Consider the following 11834-nt stretch of genomic DNA (forward strand, 5'->3'; position numbering starts at 1 on the left):
TACCCACCTGGCCACAAATGCACGTGCTACCGTCTCCGCAGTGATGTCTGGGATAGGGATAGCTTCTGGCCATCTAGTGTAGCGATCAACACAAGTAAGGAGGTAATTGTTGCCCTCTGATGAAGGAAGCGGGCCAACGAGGTCAATGTGCACATGAGAGAAGCGTGCATCAGGTGAAGTGAAAGTACCAAGTGGTGCTTTGGTGTGTCGATGTACTTTACACTTTTGACACTCGAGACATGATTTGGCCCATTTCCTGACATCAGTGTTGATGCTAGGCCAAACAAAGCGCTCAGTAATGAGCTTTTGAGTAGCTTTGATTCCTGGATGAGAAAGTCCATGAAGGGAATCAAAGATAGCTCTTCTGTGTTTGACTGGAACTAGAGGCCTGGCAGTACCAGTTGATATATCGCACAGAACAGTAGTGGTAGAACCTGGGAGAGCAATTGACTTGAGTTGAAGTGAGGAATCTTTCACCTCAGTTTCATCTTCCTGATCTTTTGCGATGGCCGCAAAGTCTATGATTGAGGAAGAGTCAACTCTGTCAATATACAGACGAGAGAGGGCGTCTGCTGCTGTGTTCGCCTTGCCTGATATGTGCTGAATATCTGAGGTAAACTGCGAAATGAAATCAAGTTGTCGGATTTCTCGTGGCGAATGCCTATCCGGTTTCGACTTGAGTGCATGAGTAAGAGGTTTGTGGTCAGTGTAGATAGTAAATGACCTACCTTCAAGGAGATGACGGAAGTGCTTGATACCAAGATATGCTGCAAGCAACTCCCTACCAAAAGTGCTGTATTTGGTTTCAGCTGGTTGTAACCTCTTAGAGAAGAAAGCCAGAGGTTGCCAAACTCCATCCACTTGTTGTTGGATGGCTCCCCCAACTCCTACGTCAGATGCGTCGACTAGTAGGCATAAGGGAACATCAGTGCGAGGGTGCACAAGAACAGTAGAATTAGCCAACTGATCTTTAGCATGATTGAAAGCAAGAAGCTCTTTCTCTCCCAGATCAATTGGCATGTTCTTTTTTGTTCTGTTTTTCAACAGATCAGTCAGAGGTTGCAGCACTTCTGCACAATGAGGAATGAATCGCCTGTAGAAGTTGACCAATCCCAGGAATTCTCGAAGTTTGGTAAGTGAAGTAGGGGCGGGAAAATCACGGATGATTTTCACTTTGTCGCTAAGAGGTCGGATTCCGGTGTTGTCCACCATATGTCCGAGGAAAGATAGTGATGAAGCACCAAACTGACATTTCGAGGGATTGACGATGATGCCATACTCCTGCAGGCGATCGAATAGCAGACGGAGATGTGTCTCATGTTCATCCTTAGAGGAACTGGCTACCAGTATATCATCAAGATAAACATAGACAAATGGCAGGCCGCGAATGACGGTGTCCATCAATCGCTGGAATGTTTGGGCTGCATTCCGAAGGCCGAATGGCATTCGAACGAATTCGAATAAGCCGAATGGAGTGGTCACGGCAGTCTTGTGAATGTCACTAGGCTCGACTGGGATCTGATGATATGCCCTAACGAGATCAATTTTCGAAAAAATTGTCTTGCCTGCAAGAGTTGAAGAGAAATCTTGCAAGTGTGGGATAGGGTATCGATCCGGGACCGTGCGAGCGTTGAGCAAGCGATAATCACCACAAGGCCGCCAGTCCCCTGGCGTTTTCTTGGGAACCATGTGCAATGGACTTGACCAGTTACTCTCAGATTGTCGGATAATGCCAAGTTCAAGCATGTGCTCGAACTCTGCCTGGGCAATTCTCTGACGATCTGGAGCAAGACGGCGAGGGCGCGCTGCCGCGGGCGGGCCTCGAGTTGGGATGTGATGCGTGGTAGTATGTTTCACTTCTGAGTGCTTGTAAACCGGTCGTGTGATATCCGGATACTGACGGAGAATGGAGTGAAACCGCTCCGATGAGTCATGTTGAACATACATCGGGCTAATAGTACCAGTATATGAACCACATCCCTGGACTGTAAGAGTGGTTGTGGTGTCTATCAATCGGCGGTGTTTGATATCCACCAACAGTCCAAATTGGTCAAGAAAATCGGCACCCAAAATCGGCGTGGGTATATCAGTCACAACAAATATCCAGCGGAAAACACGCCGTAAACCAAGATCAAGTGTGAAAGACTTTTGTCCGAAAGTCTTGATTGGCGATCGATTTACAGCCTGCAGTTGGATATTTGTTGCGTCAACCCTAGCCGGTTTCCCCAATTTTGAATGAGGGAAAATGCTCACCTCAGCACCTGTGTCGACGAGAAATCGTGTACCAGTGTACTTGTCGTTGACAAAGAAAAGGCGACTGGGTTGGGTGCTGCCAAGGGGGTTTGTCGCCGCTATTCCTTGGCGGGACCGTTTCCCTGGGCTTGTCTTGCTGAGAAAGAGCAAGGACTAATGCACTTTTGAGCACTACTCCCATGCTTCCAGTGATACCAGCACTGGGCACCTGCATGCTGCTCACTGCGATGCTGGCTGCGCAAAAATGACTTGCGCTGTCGACTGCAAGTCCCTCTCTGGTTTTCCAGCATGGAGCAGGTTAATGCTTGAATCTGCATTGTGAGCTGGTCAACCAGCGCAGAGAGTTGGTCGATTGGAGAAAGGAAAGATTCAGGAGTAGAGGAAACATTAGGGATAGTCATGTTGTAGGAGTAAGAAAAAAAAAATTGAGAAGTAGAAAGGAAACAGAAATAGCAAATTGAGAAGCGAGAATAGCGAATTAAGTAAGAGCTGGAGAGGAAGCAAAAATGGCGAAATAAATAGAAGGCGATAAAAGAAAATTAAGGATTCAGGATCACGTCGGGGTCACCAGTTTAGGAAATTGGCAAAGCCGATCTCCTAATATTTATATAAAAGTTAGGTCCTACCTTAAATTCTTGCTCGCCAGAGGATCCAGCCGCTCAGGTAAATTTCACAAATCCAGTGACAAGAAATATATACACTTCACAATTTCAAATAGATTAGAAAAAAAGGACAGACGTCACAAAATATCTCGCGAAGAAATGAGCTCATTAAGTATGCAGAGAATATAAACTTCGAAGGAGTGGAGGTGACGGTATGAAGTAAGAATTGAAAAAGATAGAGAAATGAGTATAAAATGATCCTCCACAAGATTTGGTTCGATCCTCACTAGCAGCTGGATGAGATGGTCAGCATGAGTGGTTAGGACGAAGGCAGAGAGTAGAGTGATGATGTGGTAGAGAAAACAAGTTGTTTTTACCAACATCAGAAAAGGTGAGACAAAGAAATAAGCGCCAAAAAGGGGGCAAAACACAGTTGAGAAGAACAAAGAAGAGAGAAGCAGACTGTGAGAAAAGTAAACATGCAAGCATCTCTGTAGTGATGTTGTATACCTGCAAGTTCATTGCAATAAACAAGGAACAATGAAAGGATGTTTGTGTTGTGATATGTCCAAGATCTATATTGTAACTACGCGCAAGATGTGATGCGGCGCGAATGAATATCAGAAGAGCAATAAACATCATGGCTACGAGTTGCTAAGACTGATTGTACTCTCGACTATTTATTATGTCTTCGAGCTCTTAACGAGTCTGGATCATCCCTATATAATGAGGACATAATACTTCATGGTGGCAGCGGTAATGCTGTCGTTGTTTTGATAATTCCTTGGAACGGGAAATTGAGCAATGTTTAAGTTTTATGGACGCTAAGGAGCATACATTGCTACGGTCGTTCGCTCTCTACGTTAATTTTGGTTGAACGATCAACGCTCGGAACCTGCGACGCAGACGATAGGAGCACCGGTACGGCAATATGTGTGAGTTACATGAACGCTCGAGCGGCACACATTAATTGCTGGGTCGTTTTTGTTTTGCTACTGAATGGGTGAATATGTGTGAGTTTTATGAACGCTTAGGGGTACACATTAGATCACCACTGACACTGTCATTGATAATGTTGTCGAGTGTCGACTGGACCAGGACCGGGATCAGGAGTTCAGAACTGTTACTTTGCTGGGACAAATCAGAACTGTTGCTGGTGCGTTGCTGACGTGACCGGAAGGATCAGAACGGGTGACAGCGCCGATCAACGATCGATCATCGTCATCGCGATAGTGCAAGGTTGTCAACGTGATCGTGATGAAGTTTTTTATACACTGAACTCGAACTTGATGTTGATGCAGAACGTATCGTCAGAGAGAAAAAGAGATGAGAACTTAGATCAATCAAATGACATTGACGAACAGATCAGATGGAAAATCATTTGAATTTTAAATCCTGAACTCAGTTCTACATTGGACTCAATCACAAATCACATTTTCATGTCATTTTAATGTCTCAATATCGTTGACTTTGCATTGTTCTATCGATACCAATTCTTGATACTGATACTTCTATATCACTTGGTTGATAGTTGGTTGTTGACATTGTGTGATGATTGTGTGTTATGATCCAATTGTGCTATGTTTACTGTCAATCAGTCTGATCTAGATTTCTAGAGATCTAAATGACATAGCTTAGAAACGTTAAATCTTAAATAACGTTAGTCTGGTTAGAGTTTAGATAGACCTAGTTCTCGGTCTAAAACATGACCAGAATCAGCAGATTATAGAATCTAGTCTAACGTTACCAGATAAGGTCCAAAATTGAACAGGACCAGTTCTACTAGATTAGAACAACATTAAGTATGTTATAGCTGTTCAACGCTAAGCGTGACCACTAGGTTAGAAGGTTAAAAGTGAGACTGCAGAGCCAGTCAAGGTTTATTCTAAGCCTAGACTAATGGGTCTATAAATCAGGACCGATTTAATGTTTCAATGTTTTCAAGCATGTTTTTTTGGCAAGAACTAGGCCAAGTGTTGTCGGCTAGGAAGAAACTAGACCTAGCCTAGATTAAATCTAGACTAGTCCAAGCCAGAATAGGGCTAAGTTATAGGACCAAGTGCAGGTCCAAGAGGCATTTAGTCTAGATCTAGGGTAGTCTTTATAGGTTTCCAGGACCAAATGGGCCAAAGCAAGGTAAAGCTACTAATCCAGGACCAAGTCTAAATAGGTCCAAAGAGTAATTCAGATTTTATTAGGTCTAAATAGTTTAGACCAGTCCAGGACCAAGTGTAAACAGGTCCAGATAAGGATTCAGTTTAGTCTGATACTGAATCTACTTGATAGTCAAAGACCATTGGTAAAATAGGTCTAGGGTATGTGTCGATAAGACCAGGTCCAAGCAAGGCTAAAGCCAAATTCTAGTCTATGTGTAGTCCAGGACCAGGTGAGGTCTAAAGTTTGAATCCATATATCCAGGTTATATTCATGCAAACAAGTTGATGATTATGATTCATCTTACAAGTGTGCGTTGTCTAAAAGCAAATTTTGTATGAATTTGTTCTCTGAGTATATTTCGGTTCCAGGACCAGAGAGTTGGGTCCAAGTCAATACATATTGTATATACGAATATGCGATATTGCAACTGCATGATTGTTTTAAATTGTACATTCAATTGATGTATGTTATATGTGCAAATGTGAATTTCGCATGAATTTATATTGATGTAAAACATTCATGGTTACAGATCACATTACATTGCATTTTGCTAGTGTTAACAATCAAACTACATCATACATCTTCAGAATATTTTGTTGGCTTAATACAAAGCAATCATGGCCAGATTTCCAGAAATGAACTGGAGTGTCAGCAATGTAGCTGAAGAATTTAAACTGTTCAAACAGAGAACCGAGCTATGTTTGTTAGATAATAACATAGAAGATCCTAGGAAACAAGCAACTAAAATTAAGATAGCTCTAGGTAACGAAGGCCTCAGAAAGATAAATGCCTCAGGTCTATCTCCAGCGGAGCAAGATGAACCTGACAAGTTATGGAGCTTATTTGAGGATCAGCTGAAGGTCAAGGTGAACTTCAGAATACATCGCTTAGAACTTATGAGATACAAGCAAAGGTCAGATGAAACCATAGATGATTTCGTGAACAGGTGTCGCACCAAGGCCAGGGAATGTGAATTCAGCCCGGAGGAGTTATGCGAACGCCTAGTAGAGCTTGTCATAGCCTCCACACCTATTGAAGCATTTCAGAAGGACTTGTTAGACAGACCAAAAGGCTTCAAGGTCGAGGATCTAGTTGATACAGGACGCAAGTACGAAGCGATCTTGGCAGGCAAGCAGTGCTTACAGACATTACAGAGCACCCATGTTGATGCCATCCGGAAGGATCATGGGCAATGCAGAAATTGTGGACTTAGCCACCCCCCAAGACAATGTCCAGCCTACAGAGATACATGTCATGCTTGTGGGAAACTAGGACACTGGTCAAAGATGTGTTCAAAGAAAAAGGCGAGGAGTACAAAGCCTCAACAGAGGAAGCCTGAACAGGGACGACCACCGCCAGACAGACAGGATAATTCCCGGGGTCGTCAAGGAAGGCAGTCCAGATATCCAGAGTCAAAGCCAAAGGGTCATTTTCAAGACCGGCAAGGAAACCCCAAGTTTCAGCACTCAAGGCACACTCCGCCGAACAAGACAAGCAGACAGCGAGTTGATGAACTGGACTTAGAGATTGCACAAGAAGAAACTGAGGAAAAAGAGTTGCACACAATAGAGATTCTGATCAACTCGATAGACTCCAAGCAGACAGAAGCATTTGCTAGCCTAAAGGTTGAATGTCCACGTCGCAGAGGACAAGCACGTCTTCGAGCAAAGATAGACACAGGATCCGGCGGGAACGTACTCCCACTGAGGACATTGAAGGAGCTTTATGGAAGCCGATGGAAAGAAATGCTCTCTCCCACTGATGCGCAATTGACAGCGTACGGCGAAGCTCAACTACCTTGTCTGGGTACCATAGTCATCTCAAGTCAATTCAAAGACTCACGTTTGGAAAAGCAGACTTGGTATGTCGTGGACGCGAATGGACCAATCATTGTTGGACTCCCAACATGCACAAAGCTTGGTATTGTCACCATCAATGAGATACGAGAATCTGTGAGGGAGAAGACTGAACGACTTCGTATACAGTCAGTGCGAGACTTACAGGAAGCGTTCCCTAGCTGAGCAGTTTGACAAGATTGGAAATTTCAAGGGGACAGCAACGCTTCACCTTAAGGATGATGCTACTCCATCAATCGACCCACCTAGAAAGTGCAGTGTGCACATGCGAGAGAAACTCAAACAGGAGTTGGATCAGATGGAAAGCAACGGCATCATCAGAAGAGTGGATCACCACACAGATTGGTGTAGCTCACTCACCACCGCCTTAAAGAAAGATGGTTCACTTAGAGTTTGCCTGGATCCCCGAAAGCTGAACCAGAGTCTGAAGCGGTGCCCTCACAAAGTCCCAACACTTGAGGAACTCAATCCTGCGTTTTCTGAAGCCAAGTACTTCTCAAAGCTCGACGCCAAGGCAGGATATTGGTCCGTGCATCTGGATGAAGCATCTCAAGAGCTTACAACATTCAGATCACCTTTCGGGAGACACTGTTTTCGCAGACTGCCATTCGGACTTTCAGTGAGTCAGGACATCTTTCAGCAGAGGATGGACTCAATCATCGCACAGGTGCCAGGCTGTGTTGGAATTGCAGACGATGTTGCAGTCTTTGGAAAAACAGAACAAGAGCACGATGCTAATCTATGGAAACTACTAGAGGTCGCACAGAAAGAAGGCCTTGTGTTCAACAGTGCAAAGTGCGTAATAAAGGCACAGAGCATCAACTTCTTCGGATCGCTGTACACAAACCAAGGTATTCTACCTGATCCCAGTAAGCTGGAAGACGTCAAGGACATGCCTTCTCCACGAAGCAAGGATGAGCTGCAGAGGGTCCTTGGCATGATGACATATCTGTCACCATACATACCCAGCTACTCAGAGAAAGCAGCAATCCTCCGAGAACTTCTCAAGAAGGATGTGCCATTCTTGTGGCAAGATGACCACGAAGAGGTGTTTCAGTCTCTCAAGGCTGAGGTATCAAAGGGAGCTTGTCTTCAGTACTACAAACCTAATGCCCCGACAGTATTGGAGGTGGATGCATCAGGCAAGGGACTTGGAGCATGCCTACTTCAAGATGGGAAGCCTGTAGCTTTTGCATCTAAGAGCCTCTCAGAAGCACAATCAAACTACTCAAACATTGAACGGGAGACACTCGCTCTGGTATTTGGCATCACACGTTTCCACACGTACTTGTTTGGCAGCAGTTTCACTGTCCACACAGATCATAAACCGTTGGAAATTATTTGCCGCAAGCCCCTGAGGAGTGCCCCACCGAGGCTCCAGAGACTATTAGTCAAGATCCAAGGATATGACTGTAACGTGGTGTATCGTCCAGGTAGTCAGTTAGTCCTCCCAGATACGCTTAGCAGACTTCCCAACCCAAAGAAGACAGAAGACGTACAAATCAACCTACATGTTGATGAAATGCTAACAATCCCTGAAAGCGAAGATGATTTGTCTGTGTTCTCAGAGGACAAACGAACACAATTACTACAAGAGACTGCAAATGATCCGGTCATGATCATGTTGGCCAGGATCATTAAAGACGGATGGCCGGACGAGTTTAGGCAGGTACCAAACTGCCTGAGAACATTTTGGTCATACAGAGACGAACTTGGTACCGTCAACGGTATCGTCTTCAAGGGACGACAAGTAGTCGTACCCAAGGCACTCCAAGAAGACATCCTGAGACAACTGCATACCAGTCACATGGGTATTGAGAAGACCAGGCGGCTCGCCAGAGATTGTGTGTATTGGCCAGGAATCAACAAGGACATAGAAAATATCGTCAAAACCTGCCAAGCATGCCAAGAGAATCAAGATCAACAGCAGAAAGAGCCACTCGAACCACATGAGGTTCCTCCAACTCCATGGACAAAGCTTGCTACAGATCTGTTCCACCTAGATGGTACAGACTTTCTCCTCATCACTGACTACCACTCCAAATTTCCAGTAATCAGAAGGATGCATAGTACGACTAGCACTGCAGTCACTACAGTGATGAAAGAAGCGTTCAGCATGTTTGGAGTACCTGCAGAGGTTGTCTCAGACAACGGCCCTCAGTTCAGTGGTAAACCATTCCAAGAGATGTGTGCGAAATGGAACATTAAGCATACAACTTCATCGCCACGATATCCTCGTTCGAATGGTCTTGCGGAGAGAATGGTACGCACGGTGAAATCAATGATCAAGAAATGCAGACAAACAGGACAGGATCTCCTGGAAGCACTCTTGCATCTTCGTGCAACGCCACAAGCAGACTTACCATCTCCTGCTGAACTGATGTTTGGACGAAAAGTAAAAACAACACTCCCAGGTCGCAGCTATGGATATCCCCACAATGATATGCACGACCAAATCCAACAAAGAAGGGAGAAAATGAAGCATGACCACGACAGACATGCTGGTAAAGAACTACCCAAGTTAACCGTTGGTCAGAGAGTAAGGATGCTGGATACAGATGATAACACATGGATTCCAGCCAGAGTGTCTCGAGTGTGTGAAGCACCAAGATCATACGAAGTAACCACTCCCAATGGAAGGACACTAAGACGAAACCGGTCACACCTCAGAGAGATGTTCACAAGCCAGCCAATAAGTGACACCTCGTCAGCTAGTCTTGATCCACGGAGACTAGACCTTGAGGATGAAGAGGCAAAAGAAACCGGTACTAACCAAACACCACACACATACACTTCAGACAAAACTCCAAACTCTCAGTCTGATAGACATACATACACCACACGGTATGGTCGCCAAATCCATCGACCAGTTCGCTACAGAAATTACACATATTAAAAAGTAAATAATAAAAAAAGTCAAAATCAAATGAAACAAAACACACCTATTCACAGTTGAGAAATAATTAGATATAGAGTAAAATCACATTTTGATATGTATATATGTTGAATTCTACCTTTTAAAGAAACATATTCTTATTGGTTTTGAGAAAAATGTTTAACTTCTAATAAGGAGAAATGTATAAGATTTTGCTAAGTATGTGTTTAAACCCACCTTATTCCAAAACAAAGGAAGTTTACCTAGAAAAGTCAGTAAATTTTACGAAAGCCTTTGATGGAAGTTAATTGAGATCAAATCATTTCTCTAAGAATTGATTAAGTTTGTGATGAGAAAGCTGAATATTGAAATGATTAAGTGCTTAGTTTTAATGTTTGGTTTTGTTTTTAAATACATGCAGTTGAAGTTAATATTCAATATTTGATGAGCATTTGAGAGATATTGACAAATGTACAAGGAAAACAAAGGTCATTTTTTGATAATTTATTTTAATTTCAACATAGCAAAGGCATTGCATTAGCATGGAACTCAAAATGATTATTGTATATTACAATCATCATCGTATGTTTACATAGATGCATTTTTAGTAATGTGCAAAGTGTTACTCAAACTTTCAATTTTATATTGGATGATAAGTTCAATCTTAGAAATTGATATATGATATATAGATGCTACTACATGTTCAAACTTGTTAAACCACTTCACATTGTTAATGTTTATCAAAACTGTTCAATGGTTTTAGGCATCATTGTTAATGCAGGAGTTTAATTTTGAGGATGCACCTTGTTAGTGTTATAGAAAAATTTTGGTCATACCTTTGTTAAAAGGAGGGGGATGTTGTGATATGTCCAAGATCTATATTGTAACTACGCGCAAGATGTGATGCGGCGCGAAGGAATATCGAGAGAGCAATAAACATCATGGCTACGAGTTGCTAAGACTGATTGTACTCTCGACTATTTATTATGTCTTCGAGCTCTTAACGAGTCTGGATCATCCCTATATAATGAGGACATAATACTTCAGTTTGCTCCAAGTCTAAGAACAAAAGAAAGGTTGTTTCTTAATAGAAGAATGTGTTTGCCAAGTAGATTTGGGCAGGAAATGAGTTGCCTTGTTCTGTGCAAGTAAAGTATAGTACATTGCACATGGCAGAAACAAGTTAGAATATAGATATGAAATTGGAAATAAAAGAATTTATATACAACATGAACAGAATATTGAAATATAAATGAAAATATATACAAGAAAAGAATATATAGATGTAGATATATGAAAAGCTATAGTCAAGTCACTACAGGACCTCCTTGCCTGAAGCACAAAATGTTAGAATATTGGAATTCCATGTGTTCAGGGAGGAATGAAACTTCATTTCAAATGACAGTGACGAGAAAATAAAAACATTTCATATTTCAAACAATAAAAAACAAGAGAAATAGTGAGTGACATCATCGACTCTCTCATTTGGATGTATAACTGGCTCATTCATATAACTGTTTTGTTAAAAATAAGCGAAACTTTAAAATGTCATAACTTTCTTATTTTACATCCAATTTTGATGAAATTTTTAGTGTTGTGCTTGTTGAATTTTTCTCTTTTTATTAAAATCAAGTTTTTGTTGGGGTGGACTTGTCCTTTAAGGACGGACTGAAGATCATTGGTCCGTGGATGCAGGCATACAAACAATAATTCATGATTAGGTGAATTTAAAGTTCTTTGTTTGATAGCATTTCAATCCCCCCCCCCCCCCCCCCCCTTCTTACAATGTAGTATCACTGATGGCATGCTATATAATATGTACTCATATCAGCAAGGGGGTTGTGTATATGTGTGTGCCTATAAACTGGAATGTCACAATAGACCTATACGTATGAATTATGGTATATCTACTTTGGGCATTAAGCCTTGATTTGCAAAAAATGTGGCGCTATTCTCTTACCCGAGATTTGGAAGGATGCACGATTCTATCAAGATCAGAGTGAGTGACAGTTACTTTGTAGCCCCCACCAAAAAAAAAATAATAATAATAGATAATGATAATAATGAATAATAATAATGATAGTATAAATA

The sequence above is a fragment of the Lytechinus variegatus genome, chromosome 2, assembly GCF_018143015.1.
Source record: "Lytechinus variegatus isolate NC3 chromosome 2, Lvar_3.0, whole genome shotgun sequence".
NCBI classification, from domain to species: Eukaryota; Metazoa; Echinodermata; class Echinoidea; order Temnopleuroida; family Toxopneustidae; genus Lytechinus; species Lytechinus variegatus.